The sequence below is a fragment of the Scyliorhinus torazame genome, chromosome 21 (genome assembly GCF_047496885.1).
Source record: "Scyliorhinus torazame isolate Kashiwa2021f chromosome 21, sScyTor2.1, whole genome shotgun sequence".
Taxonomy (NCBI): Eukaryota; Metazoa; Chordata; class Chondrichthyes; order Carcharhiniformes; family Scyliorhinidae; genus Scyliorhinus; species Scyliorhinus torazame.
Window position 1 is genome coordinate 40,771,549 of NC_092727.1, and position 21,459 is coordinate 40,793,007.

A 21,459-nucleotide genomic window follows, 5' to 3' on the forward strand; every position below is an offset into this window, starting at 1 on the left:
TCGTCCTGCTCGAGGCAATGCCCTTGCTGAGCAGGAACTGACACAGCTCATCACTCATAAAGGAGGATCCGCGGTCGCTATGGACGTAAGCGGGGAAGCTGAACAGAGTGAAGATGGTATTGAGGGCCTTGATGACTGTGGCAGACATCATATCGGGGCATGGAATGGCGAAGGGGAATCTGTAGCATTCGTCGACCACGTTAAGGAAGTACGTGTTTCGGTCGGACGAGGCGAGGGGCCCTTTGAAGTCCATGCTGAGGCGTTCAAAGGGGCGGGAGGCCTTCACCAGGTGTGCCCGGTCTGGCCGGTAGAAGTGCGGTTTGCACTCCGCGCAGACCTGGCAGTCTTTGGTGACCGCCCTGACTTCTGCAATGGAGTAGGGTAGGTTGCGGGCCTTTACGAAGTGAAAGAACCGGGTGTACCCTGGGTGACAGAGACAATCGTGTAGGGCCCGGCGTCGGTCCACTTGTGCGCTGGCACATGTACCTCGGGATAGGGCATCGGGGGGCTCGTTGAGCTTCCCGGGCAATACAAAATCTCGTAATTGTAGGTGTAGAGCTCGATCCTCCACCTCAAGATTTTATCATTTTTGATCTTACCCCGCTGTGTGTTGTTAAACATGAAGGCAACCGACCATTGGTCAGTGAGGAGAGTGAATCTCCTGCCGGCCAGGTAATGCCTCCACTGCTGCACAGCTTCTACTATGGCATGGGCCTCTTTTTCGACGGAGGAGTGACGAACTGCGGAGGCATGAGGGTGCGGGAAAAGAATGCCACGGGTCTGACTGCCTGGTTGAGAGTGGCGGCTAGAGCGATGTCTGATGCATCGCTCTCAACTTGAAAGGGGAGAGTCTCGTCGACCACGTGCATCGCGGCCTTAGCGATGTTGGCTTTGATACGGTTGAAGGCCTGGTGAGCCTCGGCCGTCAGGGGGAAAACTGTGGAGTGAATGAGTGGGCGGGCCTTATACGCATAGTTAGGGCCTCACTGGGCATAGTATGAGAAGAACCCCAGGCACCGTTTGAGGGCCTTGGGACAGTGGGGGAGGGGGAGTTCCATGAGGGGGCGCATGCGATCAGGGTCGGGCCCGAGGACTCCATTTTGCACCACATAGCCAAGGATGGCTAAGCGGTTGGTGCTGAACACGCACTTCTCCTTATTATACGTTAGGTTCAGGAGTTTGGCGGTGTGGAGAAATTTGAAAGGGTTAGCGTTGTGGTCCTGCTGGTTGTGGCCGCAGATGGTGACATTATCCAGGTACGGGAAGGTGGCCTGCAGTCCGTACCGGTCAACCATTCGCTCCATCTCCCGTTGGAAGACCGAGACCCCATTAGTGACGCCGAAGGGAACCCTAAGGAAGTGGTAAAGGCGGCCGTCATCTTCGAACGCCGTATATTGGCGGTCCGCCTTACGGATGGGGAGCTGGTGGAAGGCAGATTTTAGGTCCACTGTAGAGAAGACCCGGTACTGTGCAATCTGATTGACCATACCCGCGTTGAGCTGCATGTACCGATTGATGGTCTGACTGTAGTCAATGACCATCCTGTGTTTCTCCCCAGTCTTTACAACTACCACTTGGGCTCTCCAGGGGCTGTTGCTGGCCTCGATGATGCCTTCCCGCAGTAGCCGCTGGACCTCCGACCTGATGAAGGTCCTGTCCTTGGCACTACCGTCTGCTCCTGGTGGCGACAGGTTTGCAATCCGGGGTGAGGTTCGCAAACAGGGGAGTTGGGTCGACCTTAAGGGTCGTGAGGCCGCAGACAGTAAGGGGTGGTAGGGGCCCGCCGAATTTCAGGGTCAGACTTTGGAGGTTGCACTGGAAGTCCAGGCCGAGTAGCAAGGCAGCGCAGAGGTTTGGGAGGACGTAGAGCCAGAATTTGCTCAACTCTACGGCAGGGGTGTTTTGTCTGCCCGCAGAAGTAGCACTTGGGCTCCCCGGGGTTGGCTGGCTGCCACGCGGCACAGGCTTGTGGTTGGCTGGGGGCAGTCGCTGGTGGGGTCCACGATGTCCAGGAGGGGGTCGCCGTGCGGTCGGGGGCGTACACTTGCACATTATGGGAGGCGACCGTTAGCGAGGTCACGAGATTCTTGATCGCCGCGAGGTCGAACGTACCCCCTTCTAAGAGGTGCTGGCGGATGTACGCCAACCCTATGCCCATAACGAAAGCATCTCTGATTAAGAGTTCGGAATGCTGAACGGCTGAAACTGCCTGGCAATCGCAGTTCCTCGCCAGGGCGTGCAGGGCATGCCAGAAATCTTCCAATGACTCACCGGGGAGTTGGTGCCGCGTGGACACGAGGTGCCTGGCGTAGAGTGTGTTGATCGGCCATGTGTAGTTCTCTTTCAGAAGCGCCATGGCCTCAGTGTAGTTGGGCGCGTCCCGAATAAGAGGAAATATATCGGAACTCAACCGTGTGTACAGGATCTGTAGTTTCCGTGCCTCTGAGGGTGGTTCTGTGGCTGATCTGATGTAGGGCTCAAAGCAAGCTAGCCAGTGGTCGAAGGCCGACGTATCGTTGTCTGCTTGAGGGTGCAGCTGCAGGCGATCTGGCTTGATGCGAAGGTCCATCGCTGTAAAATCTCTGCGTAATAAATTGATGCACTATCAATTACGACGAGACGAGAATAGAGAGTAATCGAGGCTTTATTATGCAGAGATGTGTGGCCTCCTACAGCTGCTGCTGAAATGGCACACATTTATACTCCACCTCCTAGGCGGAGCCAGCAGGCAGGGATCTACCCCCGCACCTGTAGTACAGGAGCACTATATAGAACAGTGGTGACTACCACAATTCATAATACTTTGAAATGTCTCCTCCGTGCTTCCAGCTCTTGCTTATCGTTTTTCTTTCTTTTCTCTGAGTCCATGCCCAGGGTTAACTAATCAAGGACAGAGCGCATCAATTGTAAACAAGCTCACATAATCAAACACAGAACAATTGAACATGACCTGAATCATATCGCCTTTTGAAAATTTCCAGTTTTATTATTTATGGTGGATGAATAAATATGTTTTTACATGGAAGGGACTGGCTTTGGAAAGGGTTTACACAATCTCTGGCAACCTTAAACTTCAGCACAACAGGCACTGAAATAAATGTGATAGCGCTAAGTTCGAGGGATTTGTTGAAAACCTACAATCAAGAAACATGTTTTAATCAGGAAAGCTGCAGTTACTTAGTAAAGGATATTGACTGCCAGAACAAAGTCTCAGAAAGTTTCTGAACTGGGAAAATGTAGTCTTCAAAACTGAGAAGCATGTGTATTCTGATTTGATCTTACAAAGGTATGCATCCGATACTAGGATGCCATTCGTAGTCATAGAAACAGCCAGAGAGGGAAGTCCTGCTAGACAGAGATTAGTCAAGTTTCAATCTCCTCCATTAAAGAGATCAAGTTCCAATCCCTTAAAAGATGCATACACAGAGACACAAACTTGAATAAAATGAGGTCAATCTGCAGCAAATTCCATCCAATCTATACTGATAACCTTATCAGCTAATTGACGGACAACTAGCCGGGCAGACCAAAGACCAGGGGCGGGATTCACCGCAATCGGCGAATTGGCCCGACGCCGGCGCCAAGAATGGTGCAAACCACTCCGGTGTCGGGCCAACCAGAAGTTGTGGAATTCTCCGAACGTCCGGGATCTAGGCCGGCGCGGAGGGGTTGGCGCCGTGAAAACCGAGTTAGCGCATGCGCAAAACTGCTGCCGTAGTTTAGCGCATGCGCAGACCGGCCGGCGTATTCTGGCGCATGCGCAGGGGGGTGTCTTCTCCGCCCCGGCCATGGCGGAACCCTACAGGGGCGGGCGCGGAAGGAAGGAGTGTCCCCACGGCACAGGCCCATCCGCAAATCGGTGGGGGCCTCCCTGGTGCCAGATCCGCCCCCCCCCCCCCCACACCGCCGAAGACTGCACCAGCTGGCCTACCTACATGGTCCGTGTGGAACCATGTCCAATCCACGCTGGCGGGACTGGCCAGAAACCAACAGCCGCTCGGCCCATCGGGGCCCAGAGAATTGCCGGGGGGGCCGCTGCCAATGGCCCCCGACCGGCGTGGTGTGATCCCCGCCCCCGCCCATAAACCGGCACCAGAGAATACAGCAATCGGCGTCGGAGCGGCGGGGCGGGATTCGCGCCGCCCCCCGGGGATTCTCCGACCCGGCGAGGGTCAGAGACCCCCGCCCAGGGTCCTCCGGACAAAGAACCAATTAGAGACAAAGCAAGGGTTAACCCAAATATAAGCATCTCCTTAAAAGAGATGCCCAAAAAGTTAGCCTTTGTTCTAACCACATCTCTCTCTCTCTCTGAGCCTGTTCTTGACCTATGCTCCGTTACTCTGCCATGTGCTCTCTTCTTTAAATCCTCTCTTAGCATCTTCGAAGTTTATTACGTTTTGTACTGGCCAGTTGGCCAAATTGTTTTATCAAAGTATCAGAAATTGTGTATCGTCAGCCGCACTGCCTAACATTAAAATCAAAAGTGAACTTTTACCATTGCACCGAATCGGTCCTTTTATTGATAGAAAAGACAAGGATTCATCAATATCAGGATTCCATCAAAATGTTAAGTCTTTAAATAGTGGAGATTGACACAATCAGTATTTGTGTATAGTTCTGAGCAGAAATTACAAATGTCTGCTTCAGTGTCAATGGCAATACTTGAACTGTGTCAAAACTGACATTTCATGCAGGTTTAATGTGGTTTGACTTGGTCTCTGTCACCTGTTCTGCATTCCTGTTGTAAACTAGGTCCAACAACACTCAAGAAGCTCGACACCAACCAGGGCAAAGCAGCCCGCTTGATTGCTACTCCTTCCACAAACATTCAATTCCTCCACCACCGACAACAAACAGTGGGAGCCGTGTGTACCATCCACAAGTTGCACTGCAGGAACTCACCAAGGTTCCTTAGACAGAACTTTCCAAACCCATGACCCCTACCATTTGAAAGGACAAAAAATGCCTGGCAATGCCACCACCTGGCAGTTCCCCCCCAAGCCACCTTTTACTTTGACTTGGAAATATATCACTGTTCCTTCACTCGCTGGGTCAAAATCCTGGAATTGCCTCCTTAACAGCACTGTACCTAATCTCAGGGACTGCAGTGGTTCAAGCAGGCAGCTAGCTCACTGTCACCCTCTGAAGGGCAACGAGTGATGCAAAATAAATGATGGCCGAGCCAGCAACGCCCACATCTCTCAAATGAATAAAGAAAAGATCATCCACTTTCGAAACTTGCTGCTGTTCTTGAGGAGAGTAAAAATGATAACTAATTTCTTGCTGCTCAGTCCCAGATCATGTAACTTAATAACACAATTATTTGAGAAACCCAAATTTTAATTTTAAATTTCTATGATGCCTTGTCGCCAATTTGTGTCTCATCTCTCTTGTTTAAAATAGAAAGAAAGTTTTGTGTGATCACATTGCAAAGTGATTTTTGTGTTTATATGTAAGCCAGCTGGCCAGGTTGTTCAAACTGCAATTCATTTCAATTTCTACTCCATCTCAACATTCCATACACCCACTTATCTTGAAAATGCACTTTCTAAAATTCCCATCTGTTCATTCATCACTGACAGATACTCTCATTCTTTTGTGATTTCTTGCCTCTCATTAAATGCGCTCCACCCACCACAGGTACAGATGCCATTATAGTTGCTCATAGGTCAGCTCTTCCTCCATTGGAATCAGGAACACGACGTGGGGGATCGACAGTGATGGAGGTGGGCTGTTATAGGTCATCTAGCTTCCAAATGCAGAGGTAAGGAGCTGAAGATCTGCTTCCTTCTGCACTGTTGGTATTCTATGATGGTTCTTTGAAGTCTGGGTCCGTTGGAGACTAAGAGACTGATCGCTATGGTGAGTCAACAACTCCATTATAGTTGTATCATGTGACTGATGGATAGGAGAAGGCAAACTTGATGGACCTTGGTCTTTATTTGTCTTGCAATTCCTGTGCTGTTTCCTTTATCTTAACAAGCCATAAGCAGGGATTGAAACAACTTCCATTTGCGAGTGAAAATGCTGCCAGCAAAAGTCATTGAAGTAGAGATAATGACCTGCCTTATAAAGCAGCTGGTTAAATCTATTTCTTTTGGCAATGGGGATAAGTAAACATAATGAATCAAATTATTGTGCAAAAAAAATGATCTTCGAATTGAGGAAACTGGAGACGAAGCAATACTTACAGAGGGTGTAACTTGTTGCTTGAAATGTTGAGCAGCTAGTAATTTAACTGTGCATTTACTTAGCGTACAGAAGACAGGACTTTTTAATAAAATACAATGGCTTGCTTTTCATGCAGGTGAAAAAGAGTAAAACTAATATATTTAAGCCAGAGGATTGGTTGGTGGTAGGTATTAGCTGTGGTTGGATTTGCCGGTCAAATCTGTGTCATTGGAAAGGGGGAAGAATAAAAACAATGCAAGACCCAACTTTGTCGAGCCTGTTTTCCCCGTTTTGCCTGAGGATAGATGGATATCTCAAAAAATAACTGCAGGGTTAAGCAATCGTGTTTTCTGAACACTTTTGTTACTTGTAAACCTTTTACCTGTGGCCATGTGTGGTCGTGGGAGGATAATTTCTATTGCTCCTCAGCTATTTCTTATTTTGACGATAATTTTCTGCGATGATTTGCTGTCAATAAGTTTTGATGTGATTTGTGTGTGGGCTGGTGGCGCACTCACATCCGAGTCAGAAAATTGTGGTTCAATCCTCTCGCAGTTGAGAACATAATAAAAGACTTGACACCCTGATGGAATACTGAGGGAGCGCTGCATTGTTAGAAGTGCCATTTATTGGATGCGATATTAAATCGAGGCTCCAGGTGGGAGTAAAAAGCCTCCACAGAGCTATTTCAAAGAAGAACAGGAAAGTATCCCTGGTGTTCTGACCAACATTTGTCGAACAATAATGCAAAAAAAAATGGATTATCTGGCCATTATCAGATTGCTGTTTGTGGAAGTTTGTGGTTTGTAAATTGGCAGCCTTGTTGCCGATATTATTATGGTGACTACACTTCGAAAGTACTTAATTGGCGAGAAAGATCTTTGGGGCATCCTGTGGTTGTCTCAGGTGCTGAATTAAATTAGTCTTTCTTTCCTTTTTATGTTTACTGAATTTGACCTTACAGACAGTCCCTATTCCAACATGAGCGTGTGAAAACTGAGCTAGTTGGCTGATTCATACATGAACCAGGGATCAAAGGTGAGGGACAGGGGTAAATCCTACATCCCAGTTCCTCAGTCTATTACCCCTCTTTGATTGAAGTTCTTCGCTGTGTGGTTCAACGTTATTAACTTTACCCATGAAGAAAATGAGGTACGATTGACAAGTAAAATTACCGAAAGGTAGTGCTGTTTTAAGACATAGAAATAGTTCTCGAACTGGCATTGTAATGTCACATGCCTCAAGATTCTACATTGGCTTATTGTGCAGTGTATCTGCCAAAACATGCATCATTTATAATCTCTTTTAAATCCAATCAAGATGTTCTATTGTACTGCATCAGTCAAGTGTGAGGCACTGTATAATTGAGAATTCTTACCATGGATCTATTGGTCCATACCCTCTGCCTGTTTTAAACTGTTGCATTTTTAATTTTTTCCAGAGATTCCTACCTACATATTTGTACTTTGGAATATGTGAGTTTCAATAAATAATAGCAGTGCTTTTCTGCTTCTGCACTCACCAGCCTGTCAATCGCTTACTATTTAATGGGATGGAAACTCCCAGGCAAACTAACACCCAACACAATCCACCAGCCATATATATCCCCCTCAGCCTGAAATGGTGCAAAATGGTGTTTTGGCTTGGTATTGACACATGAAGTCACACATGTCTCACTTAAGAGGTGTGTCAATGGCTCAGAAACAAAATGTTGCTCCACAATTAATTGACTTGGTGGGAAATTTTAAACACTTTTAGATCTTTTCATCAGAGGGAGTATATGATGTGGAATCCAAACATCTCAACTTCAGGACATTGCTGCAGGAGTTCCTCAGAGTCATATCCTAGGCCCAACCATCTTGAGATATTTCATGAGAAGATCAGAAGATCATGAGTAGGAATTCAGCTGATGACTACTCAACTTTCAGTTCCATTTGTAATCTCTCAGATAATGAATCAGTCCACGCTAATATTATCACAATACAGGGGAAATAATGACGGAGGGAAATCTATCTAAACTGAACCAGCTAACCTCAGACATATTGAATTGTTTCAACATGATCTTTTGTTTTGGTATTTTAATTTCAAGCAAAGTTACTGACCAAAGATGGATGCCAGCAGTCACGTGATGACTGGTATTGGAAGCGACCGCTATCCTGGAAAGTTCCTACATGTATTGGACTCCAAACGTTCTCTGAAATGTTACATGGAATTTCACACTTGTGGGAGATAAAGACCCACTTCAAAGAGGGACTCTTGAAAGGAAGCCATTTAAAAATGCAAAGTGTTGGACTTTTTATCCACTGCAATTCTCTCAAGACAATGCAAACTACTACCCAGCCATATACACCCTACCAGACACTCAAAAACCCATGTAGAGTGCAAAATAACCCCACAATCTGTTGGTTCCTACTATCTCAAAAAGTGTCAAAAATTCTCTTTGATGAAAGATCAACCTGCACATCTTTGGGTTGTGGGGGTGAAACCCACGCAGACACGAGGAGAATGTGCAAACTCTACACGGACAGTGACCCAGGGCCGGGATTCGAACCCGAGTCCTCAGCGCCGTAGGCAGCAGTGCTAACCATTGTGCCATGTGCTGCCCAAGATTGATTCTCGAGATGAGGGGTTTGTGTTATGAAGAGAGATTGAGTAGTTTAGGCCTATACTTTCTCAAGTTTAAAAGGATGTGCGGAGATCAAATTGAGGTTTTTAAAATGATAAAAGGTATTGACAGTGATTACTTGGTCCACAACAGTGACTGACATGTTAATCGAATAATTCCCTATTAATATACAAACAGGAGGCTTAAGAATCGGTTTTGCAAAGCCAGAAACAGAACAAAATCATCAAAGTCATCTAAAAGAGATTTGATGAAGAAAACAGTGAGGAATGAAGCCAAGCGTATCTCCAGCAAGTGCAGTACCTGAACCTCAATTCAATGCGAAGATTTGAAAGGAAACCACCTCACATCAAACAGCCTTACTATTCAACAAACTACACGTCACGGACAAGCAAAAGGACAGCATTGTACATTCTTTTCACTTTTATTTGGACTTTAACTTTCTTAATTTGGATGTACATGGTGCGCGTGTGTGTGGTTGAGTCTTTATTATTTTTTCTCAGGCTTAGTAACGGATGAACTTGCTCTTTCTTTGGCTCAAGAAACTCAATCCTGATTGGTTCCTTCTTAACAAATAAATACATTTGGATTGGAAAAGGCATTCATGGGGAAAATACATTTTTAAAACATTTACTGTGGTCAACTGAGAGGAGCTGAAAATAAATGGGAGTTAATTTACCCTCCTCAAACTGGCTGTAACAAAATATAGCAAGACCGGACAAGATTCATGCTTGAGCTGGTAATTGGCCAGTTACATTTGTGTCAGACAAATACCAGGGAATGACCAATGCTCACAAGTTAGAATATAACCACCCCCTTGACATTCAATGGTAATAAGGAAGGCAACTGGAATTTTGGCCATTATAACTAAAGGAATAGAGTTTAAAAGTAAGGAAGTGTTGCTGCAAATGTAAAAGGCATTGGTGAAACTGCACCTGGAGTATTGTGTACAGTTTTGGTCCCCTTATTTGAGGAGGGATGTAGCTGCATTAGAGGCAGTTCAGAGGAGGTTCACAAAATTGATTCAAGAGATTTTTAAAAATTAAGAAATTAGAGTACCCAATTATTTTTTTTCCAATTAAGGGGCAATTTAGTGTAGTCAATCCACCTAACCTGCACATCTTTGGGTTGTGGGGGTGAAACCCATGCAGACACGAGGAGAATGTGCAAACTCCACACGGACAGTGACCCAGGGCCGGGATTTGAACCTGAGTCCTCAGCGCCGTAGGCAGCAGTGCTAACCATTGTGCCATGTGCTGCCATAGATTGATTCTCGAGATGAGGGGTTTGTGTTATGAAGAGAGATTGAGTAGTTTAGGCCTATACTTTCTCAAGTTTAAAAGGATGTGCGGAGATCAAATTGAGGTTTTTAAAATGATAAAAGGTATTGACAAAGTAGAGGTAGACTGAATGTTTCCTCGCTTGGGGCATTCTAGAATAAGAGGTCACAGTTTAGGATAAAGGGTAGCAGGTTTAAAACAGAGATGAGGAGAAATTACATCTCTCAAAGGGTCGTGAATCTGTGGAATTCACTACCTTTGAGTGCGGTGGATGCCGGGACACGAAATAAATTTATGGAGGAGATAGACAGATTTTTAACTGGTAATGGGTTGAAGGGTTATGGAGAATGGGCAGGAAAGTGGAGTTGAGGCCGAGAGGAGATCAGCCATGATTGTATTGAATGGTGGAGCGGGCTCGAGGGACTAAATTGCCTGCTCCTGCTTCCAGTTCTTATGTTATTTCCATCACTCAATCCTCACCATCATCATCCTGGGAGTCACCATTCACCAGAAAACTAACTGAATTGTAGTGCGGCTACAAGAGGACATCAGAGGCTGGTTATTCTGAGGTAAGGAACTCAACTCCTGACTCTCCATATACTGTACACTATTTACATGGCACAAGCCAGGAGAGTGATGGAATAAAGCCCATTTGTTAAAATGAGTGCAACTCCAGCAACACTCAAGAAGTTCAACATCAGGGCAGCACGTGGCAAAGTGGTTAGCACTGCTGCCTACGGCGCTGAGGACTTGGGTTCAAATCCCGGCCCTGAGTCACTGTCCGTGTGGAGTTTGCACATTCTCCTTGTGTCTGCGTGGGTTGCACTCCCATAATCCGAAGATGTGCAGGGTAAGTGGATTGGTCATGCTAAATTGTAATAAAAGTAATTGGGTACGCTAAATTTAAAAAAGAAATATAAAAGAAGTTCGACATCAACCAAAAAGCAGCCTGCTTGATTAGCATCCCACCCACCAACTTCAACATTCATTCCAACTGTTGTGTATTGTACTTGCAGGATAAGAGAATGGAAATGCTGAAGCACTAGGTTGAAGCTACTTATCAAGAGGTTTATTAGATGGTTGTTAACTGTACAAAGGCTTAGTCTAGACTCACTCATAGCCCAGAAAGTAGCCGATGATGTCACGGACCATCACGAGACTGAACTGTAAAAAGGGAAGAGCAGAACAATATCAACCCACACATGTAACACCAACCACCATTGAGCATAGTGGCAAAAGAGTATATTATCTACAAGATACACTGCAGCAACTCACCATGGCTCCTTCACAATCACCTTCTGAACCTGTGACCGCTAAGGCCTAAAAGATCAAGGGTACCGGTGCATAGGCACATCACCACCACCAGGCTCCCCTCCAAGTCACACATCATCCTCACTTGGTAATATATCACCATTCCTTCACAGTTGCTGGATCAAAATCTTGGAAGTCCCTTGCTATCAACATTGTGGATGTACCAAAATCACATAGATTGTAACCGTGCAAAAAGTCAGCTCGACAGCATCTTCTCAAAAGCAATTAGAGATGGGCAATAAATATTGGCCGAGCCAGCGACGCCCACATCCCATGAATGATTAAAAATAAACAGGAACATCAATCTCCTTGTGCAGAATCAATTTTAACAAGCATTTTGACACAGCTTTGTGCTCATAGATCCTTGGTAAGAGAATGATTAGGGATTGTTGGCATAACCTTGCATTGTTCTCAGTCGGTTTCAATCAGAGACCACAGTGCATTTTTTCCAGTCCTCAATTTTGCTTTTGTTGTACATTATATACTGTTGACATCATGGAGATAAGTGACATGAAGCAGTCACTAAGTCTGGCAACATGAATGAGTGATGTATCGTGAGCTAAACAGCAGGAGTGCTGAATAGGTATCATGATTTATGACTGTATCTCCTTTAATTCAGTTCACCCTTGGTGGTTCAGGAGTAGTTATCAGAACAAAGGAACAGGAATCGATCATTCAACCCCTTGAGCCTATTCTGTCATTCCAATAAATCATGGCTGATCCATATATCTACTTGTCTTGCGTAGCCTTGGCATGGTTTTAAGAGGTGCAGACTTGCCTAGTATTTGAAACACTTCACCATCCCCTCTTGATCTGGTAGACTGATTTCCAGAAGACAGACAAAAGGCTTGTCAGTTGTAGGGCTTGCTAGAAGGTGCTTCCTTGAGGGAATCCAAAAGTCCTAATGGGATTCCACTCCAGGTTGCTTGTTAAGTGTACTCCCTTCGCCTTTAACTTTCTCAATGGTGTTGTTGTTAATCTCCCCAAATATGCCTGCACTCATCAATCAGGGACGGTTAAACTGGCTCAGGCATTTTTTGCAGGGTGGAAGACAGACACATTCCCAGGGATATCCTGTCTGGGGAGATAAATGGAGCCAGAACTCCAGTAACATGCCCAAAACTCTACTTCAAGGATGCAACTGTGACATGAAGATCCAAACCATTAATGTTCGCACAGGGGAGATACTAGTGTCATGTGAGAGTACCTTTAAGAAATGGGTGTTTATAAATGGGTGTGTATATAAATATCTGTAGTGAGAGTATGAAAAGACTATCTCTTGATCATTTGGTGAATTCAGAATTATAAATGTTTTCAGCAGTGAATGTAAACCTGATGTGCTTCTGGTAAAAGGTGTTTTAATTCTTATGGATGTTAAAAGGAAAGCTTAAAGGATTACTTAATGTTGTATTCTTTGGGGGTTGTATTTGAATTAATGGTTGCTAAGATGTTCACTGTATGTTTTAAAAATGTTAATTATCATAGATTACCATAGAATTTACAGTGCAGAAGGAGGCCATTCGGCCCATCGAGTCTGCACCGGCTCTTGGAAAGAGCACTCTACCCAAGGTCAACACCTCCACTCTATTCCCATAACCCAGAAACCCCACCCAACACTAAGGGCAATTTTGGACACTAAGGGCAATTTATCATGGCCAATCCACCTAACCTGCACATCTTTGGACTGTGGGAGGAAACCGGAGCACCCGGAGGAAACCCATGCACACACGGGGAGGATGTGCAGACTCCGCACAGACAGTGACCCAAGCCGGAATCGAACCTGGGACCCTGGAGCTGTGAAGCAATTGTGCTATCCACAATGCTACCGTGCTGCCCTTGAGTTCATAGAATAACTTGAGTTCATAGAATAAACATTGTTTTGCTTTAAAAAATACATTTCCATTTCTGCTCTACCACACCTGTAGAGTGGGCCGTGTGCTCCCCATACCACAATATAGTAAAAGTTGTGGGTCAGGTGAACTCCATGATACACTTTGGGGTTCTCTAAACCCTGGCCCATAACAAATTGGGGGCTCGAGGGGGATAAAAGTCTATCTATTGGATTGGCTTTGTGAACTTAAAGACAGTGAGGGATGAGCATATTGTGGTTGCTTTTCAGCTGTGGTATTTTAGTTTAAATAGGGAGTGTGTTGTGAACAATGGCTCTTTCAGAGGCTCTGAAGTTTTCGGGGGTGGAGACGGTCACATGCAGTACCTTACGGACAGAGACTAAAAGCAGACTGTTAGATTTGGCAAAAACATTGCAGTTAACATTACCTAACAAAATACGAAAAGATGAGGTCATTATGGCGGTGGCTAAGCATTTAAAGTTGCCTGAGATACAGTTTGAATCATTGGAAAAATTCAGTTACAAATTAAACAAATGGGAACATGAGAAAGAATTAAAGCAGCTTGGATACGAAAGAGAGAGAGAGGAAAAAGATAGAGAAGAAAGGAAAACAGAAAGAATAGCCCGAGCAGAACAAAAAGAAAGAGAAAGGGAGATACAGATCAGGGAAAAAGATAAAGAGAGAGAGTTTGAACTTCAGAAAATGACCATGAAACCTGACAGTCAGTTAAGATTGGCAGACGTAAAGGGAGACATACAGTTGGTGGATCGTGATGAGGATAGTGAGAAAGAACGTCATAGTTGAAGGCTTGGTGGGAATCTATTTAAATATGTCCAAACATTGCCAAGGTTTGACGAGAAGGAGGTAGAAGACTTTTTCATTTCATTTGAGAAGGTAGCTAGACAAATGAAATGGCCACAGGACATGTGGGTATTACTGATTCAAACAAAACTGGTAGGTAGGGCTAGTGAAGTGTTTGCATCACCAGTGGAGGAGGTATCTGGGATGTATGAGGAGGTGAAAAAATCCATCTTAGGTGCATATGAACCAGTGTAGGTTCTGTAGGCCTGAAGCCTACAGACAAAGGTTTAGAAATTTAAGGAAATAATTTGGTCAAACATACATGGAGTTTGAAAGGATCAGAGTAATTTTGATAGGTGGATAAGGGCTTTGGAAATAGACCAAACGTATGCAGTTCTCAGAGAAATTATACTTTTGGAGGAGTTTAAAAATTCAATTCCTGATGTAGTGAGAATTCATGTGGAAGAGCAGAGGGTCAAAACTGAGAGATTAGCAGCAGAAATGGCAGATGATTATGAATTAGTTCATAAATCAAATCTTGGTTTCTGACATCAGTTTCAGCCTGTGAGGGATTGAAACTGGGGACATGAGAAATACTCAAGTGGTAAAGGTAAAGGTGATCTGATGGGAGATAATAAGAACATAAGAACATAAGAATTGGGAACAGGAGTAGGCCATCTGGCCCCTCAAGCCTGCTCCACCATTTAATGAGATCATGGCTGATCTTTGTGGACTCAACTCCACTCTCCGGCCCGTACGCCATATCCCCGAATCCCTTTATTCTTTAGAAAGGCATCTATCTTTTTCTTCAAAACGTTTAAAGAAGGAGCCTCAACTGCTTCACTGGGCAAGGAATTCCAGAGATTCACAACCCTTTGGGTGAAGAAGTTCCTCCTACACTCCATCCTAAATCTACCTCCCCTTATTTTGAGGCTATGCCCCCTAGTTCTGCTTTGCCCGACCAGTGGAAACAACCTGCCCGCATCTATCCTATCTATTCCCTTCATAATTTTATATGTCTCAATAAGATCCCCCCGCACCCTTCTAAACTCCAATGAGTACAGTCCAGTCTACTCAACCTCTCGTCATAATCTAATCCCCTCAACTCTGGGTTCAACCTAGTGAATCTCCTCTGCACTCCCTCCAGTGCCAATATGTCCTTTCTCAGATAAGGAGACCAAAACTGAACACAATACTCCAGATGCGGCCTCACCAACACCCTATACAATTGCAGCATAACCTCACTAGTCTTGAACTCCATCCCTCTAGCAATGAAAGACAAAACTCGATTAGCCTTCTTAATCACCTGCGCACCAACTTTTTGCGACTCGTGCACCAGCACACCCAGGTCCCTCTGCACAGCAGCATGTTTTAACATCTTACCGTTTAAATAATAATCCATTCTGCTGTTATTCCTCCCAAAATGGATAGCCTCACACTTGGCAACATTGAATTCCATCTGCCAGACCCTAGCCCATTCACCTAACCCATCCAAATCCTTCTGCAGACTTCCGGTATCCTCTGCACTTTTTGCTTTACCACTCATCTTAGTGTCGTCTACAAACTTTGACACATTGCACTTGGTCCCCAACTCCAAATCGTCTACGTAAATTGTGAACAACTGCGGGCCCAACACTGATCCTTGAGGGACCCCACTAGTTACAGGTTGCCAACCAGAGAAACACCCATTTATCCCCACTCTCTGCTTTCTGTTAGTTAACCAAGAATAAGGAGAGTGCACCTCATATTAAAAACGAAATCCAGGAGGGTGGAAAAGAAATGAAAAATTTCAAATGTTTTCACTGTAATAAACTAGGCCATGTAATGTCACAGTGCTGGAGGTTCAAGAAAAGCACTGGGAATGGCTGATGTGGTAAAACAGGAGAGGACAGTGGGGTTTGTTAAAGTGGTGAAGGAAAGCCCAAGTGAAGCGAAGGAGGTGCAAAAGATTGCACAGCCTGATCAAGAGGTGATTGATAAGAAGGTGCCAGATGTCTTCAAAGAAATTATTTGTGTGGGTAAAGTTTACTCATGTGTATCAGGAGGAGCAGGTAAAGAAGTCACAATTTTAAGAGATACGGGAGCTAGTCAATCTTTAATGGTAAGAGATGAGGAGTCAAGTAGTCTGCGAAGAATGTTGCCAGAAAAGGTGGTAATATGTGGAATTCAGGGTGAGAGGAGTAGTGTTCCATTATATAAGGTAAGGTTGGAAACTCCAGTGAAGAGTGGTGAAGTGGTAGTAGGAGTAATAGAGAAACTATCTTGTCCAGGAATACAGTTTATCTTGGGTAATGATATAGCTGGATCGCAGGTGGGAGTGATGCCTATTGAGGTTGATAAGCCAACGGAAAATCAGACAACTGAAGTGTTGAAGGACGAATATCCTGGGATATTTCCAGATTGTGCAGTAACAAGGTCGCAAAGTCACAGGTTAAGACAAGAGGAGAAATCAGAGAGTGAAGATAAAGGTGAAGTGCAATTATCAGAAATGATTTTTGATCAGATGGTTGGAAAAGAACAGGTGGAGGATGAGGTGGATATTTTTAGTTCACGAAAATTGGCGGAGTTAGAACAGAAAGATATAGAAATAAAACGGATGTATCAGAAAGCATATATGGAAGAGGAATCCGCGTGTATACCAGAGTATTATTACCATAAAAGTGATGTCTTGATGAGAAAATGGAGACCTTTACATGTGCAGGTGGATGAAAAGTGGGCAAAAAGTTCATCAAGTAGTATTGCCGGTAGGGTATAGAAAGGAGGTATTGCGTGTTGCACATGAGGTACCAGTGGGAGGTCGTTTGGGAATGAGGAAAACTCAGGCTAAAGTCCAGAAACATTTTTATTGGCCTGGCCTACATAAAGGTGGAGTTAAATTTAGTCAATCATGTCACACATGTCACGTGATAGGGAAACCCCAAGCAGTGATAAAACCAGAGCCCTTAATACCCATTCCAGCATTTGAGGAACCTTTTACAAGGGTCCGAATTGATTGCGTAGGACCGCTTCCTAAAACAAAAAGTGGGAATCAATATCTTTTGACTCTAATTGATGTGTCTACTAGATTTCCAGAGGCCATTCCTGTACGTAATATTACAGCTAAAAAGATTGTGGAGGAGTTACTTAAATTCATTACTAGATATGGACTACCCACAGAAATACAATCGGATCAAGGATCAAATTTTACCTCAAGGTTATTCAAAGAAGTTATGGATAGCTTAAAAATAAAACAATATAATCAACTACGTACCATCCAGAATCGCAGGGAGCATTAGAAATGTGGCATCAGACATTAAAGACAAAGTTGAGGGCTTATTGTCAAGATCAGCCAGAGGATTGGGATAAAGGAATTCCATTCGTACTGTTTGCAATTAGGGATGCACCTAATGAGTCAACCAAATTTAGTCCTTTTGAACTACATTTTGGTCATGAGGTCAGAGTACCACTTAAATTGATTAAGGAAAAATTGCTGAGTGAGAAATCAGAACTTAACATTATTGGATTATGTGTCAAATTTTAGGGAACAATTAAATAGAGCAGGTGAATTGGCTAGACAACATTTAAAAGTTGCACCAAATGTGATGAAACGGGTAGCGGACAAGAAATCCAAAGTTCGTAGTTTTGCCTGTGGAGATAAAGTTTTAGTGTTGTTAGCAGTGGTAGGTGAACCTTTAAAAGCAAGGTTTTGTGGACCTTGTCAGATTGAAAGGAAATTAAGTGAGGTGAATAATGTGGTTAAAAACGCCAGATAGAAGGAAAACTCACCGAGTGTGTCATGTGAATATGCTTAAAAGGTATTTTGAAAGGGATGGAGAGAAAGAGGAGGAGGTTTTAATGATTCTAACTCAAAGTGACAAACCAAATCCAGATGACTGTGAATTTGACATACCTCAAATTAAATTGGAAAACGGTGATGTTCTTAAAAATTGGGATAAATTGTTGAGTTACCTTCCAGAGGAAAAACGGACTGACTAGAAAGAGTTACTGATATCACATGGGCAAGTTTGTGGAGATAAATTGGGAAGTACTAAAATGGCTATACATGACGTAGATGTGGGAAATGCTGTTCCAATCAAACAACATCCATATAGACTTAACCCTTTTAAATTGGTACAGGTTAACAAAGAGATTGAGAGTATGCTTAAAAATGGCATAATAAAAGTGGATTGCAGCCAATGGAGCTCACCCATAGTGATGGTACCTAAACTAGATGGTACCCAATGGTTGTGTGTGGACTATAGAAAAGCTAATGCAGTTACAAGAACGGATTCTTATCCTATCCCACATTTGGAGGATTGCATTGAGAAAATGGTACAATCTGCTTTTATTTCTAAACTGGATTTACTTAAAGGTCACTGGCAGGTACCTTTATCTGAAAGGGCGAAGGAGATTTCAGCTTTTGTGACGCCAGATGGTATATACCAATTCAAAGTTATGCCATTTGTCATGAAAAACGCCCCAGCCACATTTCCACGGTTAACTAACAAAGTTGTTTCAGGATTACCCAATTGTGCGGTATACAGCGACGATCTGGTAATTTTCAGCCAGACATGAAAACGTCTGATGGAGTTATTCGATTGATTTCAGGAGGCGGGTTTGGTGGTAAACCGAGCCAAAAGGGAATTTGGAAAAGCCCAAGTCATTTTCCTTGGCCATACAATCGGACAGGGTCAAATGGTCACACGGGATGTGAAACCATCAGTTATTGAGGTGTTTCCGATTGCCTCAAGACAATGGGAAATAATGCGATTTCTTGGCATGAGTGGATTTGATCGAACATTTGTGAAAACGTTTTGTAGCGTGGTTGCTCCACTTGCTGAAGAAACGTCAAAAATTTCAGTGGACAGCGGAGCTTCAACTGCATTTGACTGCTGAAAGCTGTGATAACCAATGCTCCTGTGTTGGAGAATTACAAGGGACTCTGTGATCAGATTGAACTAAAGTATCTGACTTTAAAGAGAAATGCCGAGATGTAGAGAAATGGACAGATCGGGCAAGGACATTCTTGTTCAAAGAGACTGTCAATCGAGAAGGATTTCATTTGGAGGAAGAAGAACAAAAAAAAAATGGACTATATTATTATACCTGTTTGCGTGTGTCGTTTTTTGAAACGATAAAGTATAATTACGGTGTGCATTTCTTAAAGGATGGCGAAAAGGTGAAAAATGAAACCATTTTGAAGTTGATGGTTTATATTTTTTTGTTGGGGGGCGGTGTCATATGAGAGTACCTTTAAGAAATGTGTGTTTATAAATGGGTAGGTATATAAATATCTGTAGTGAGAGTTGTCGTGTTAATCACCCAGGGGTAACACGGACTGCAACTGGATGCAGTTGTACTTGGAAGTAGACTCCAAACTTTGGTGTTGGTTCAATACGCTTTATTGAACTTGTTAAGCAGTGCACACAGTTCGCTGTGGGTTTGACACTCTACTAATCGAAGCATGCTTAACATAACTAACTAGACCAGACTAGCTCTGAGCCACGTGTAGAAGGTGCTAACTGATATATACACCCTGACTGTCACTCCAGTTGTCACCAGTGGAAAGAGGCAGAGTGTTGATGCCTCGTGTGTTTTATAGTGGGAGCCTACCTTCTAGTGTTCTGCCTGGTGATTGGTTGTGTTCTGTCCTGTGTGTTGATTGACTGTACTGGGTGTCTATCACTGCCTGTCTGTATCTCATTATGTGCATGAGTGCATATCATGACATCGTCCCTTTTTAAAAAATATATATAGGTTGCTTGGAGCATATGCGACTGTATTTACATGTAGAACTATTTACATTAAATGGTGAGTGGATGAAAGTGAGTGGATGAATATATACATAAGAGGTGTCTAGCGTGCAGATACAGAACAAAATTTCCAAGATAAATGTCTATAAGTCCAATCTTTAGGGCTTGCGTCTGACCCTTGTCGACCGCCTGAGAGGTGGAGGTGGGGATGACAGTGCCTTGACAGGCGGGATTGCTGCCAGATTGGTGGCCTCATGGTGCGAGGTGTCCGGAGGAGGCACGACTACATATGGAAAAGTAGGATCTGGTGGCCGGCAGGCAACTTTGCGCAGCCCCCTTCTGTTGCGCCTGACAATGGAGCCATCAGCCATATGAACTACAAACGATCTGGGAGCAGCCTGTCGAACAACAACAGCTGGAGCTGACCAGCCTCCATCAGGTAGCTGGATCCGAACAGCATCTTCCGGAGATAGCACAGGCAAATCGGTAGCATGAGCATCGTACGTCAGCTTTTGCCGGTTCCGGAGTTGCTGCACCATTTGCAGCACTGGGAGGTGATCCAGGTCTGGTAAGTGTATGGCTGGAACAGTCGTCCGCATGTCTCTATTCATGACGAGTTGAGCCGGAAACATACCGGTGGACAGAGGGGTTGCCCTGTACGCCAACAGCGCAAGATTGAAGTCAGAAGCAGAGTCCGCAGCTTTGCAGAGCAGTTGTTTCACTATATGGACCCCTTTCTCACCCTTCCCGTTGGACTGTGGGTAGTGTGGGCTTGAGGTGATGTGGTTGAATTGATGAAACTTGGCGGAATTGGACCACTCTTGGCTGTGGAACCATGGACAATTGTCACTCATGACAGTGAGTGGAATACCATGCCTGGCAAATGTCTCCTTGCAGGCCTTGATGACTGTCCTTGATGTGAGGTCTGACAGCTTCACAACTTCCGGGTAATCTGAGAAGTATTCCATGATGAACACATAGTCACGCCCATTGGCGTGAAAAAGGTCGATTCCCACCTTGGACCACAGAGTGGTCACGGTCTCGTGTTGCTGGAGTGTTTCTTTCGCCTGAGCAGGCTGGAAACGCTGGCAGGTCGCACAGTTGAGGACCATGTTGGATATGTCCTGGCTGATTCCAGGCCAATAGACAGCCTGCCGGGCCCTGCGCCTACACTTTTCGACACCTAGGTGTCCCTCGTGGATTTGTTTGAGCACTAAGCTCTGCAGGCTGCGAGGAATAACGATACGATCTAGCTTGAGGAGGATCCCCTCAATGACTGTCAGGTCGTCCTTCACATTGAAGAACTGAGGGCATTGCCCTTTTTGCCAGCCATTTGCAAAGTGGTGCATTAAACGCTGCAGAAGAGGGTCTTTGGCAGTCTCTTCATGAATGCTGATCACTCTTTCATCTGAGGCCAGGAGATTGCTGGCACACAGCTGCACCTGTGCCTCAATCTGGCGGATGAAGTCAACCTGTTCACAGGGCGAGGTGATGGAGCTGGACAAGGCATCCGCAATTATCAGCTCCTGGTGTGTGTACTAACTTAAAATCGTTCCTTCGGAGTCGAAGGAGAATGCGCTGAAGCCTGGGCGTCATGTCATCCAAGTCCTTATGAATGATATGGACCAAGGGTCTGTGGTCAGTCTCCACTGTGAATATTGGTAGACCGTAGACGTAGTCATGGAACTTTA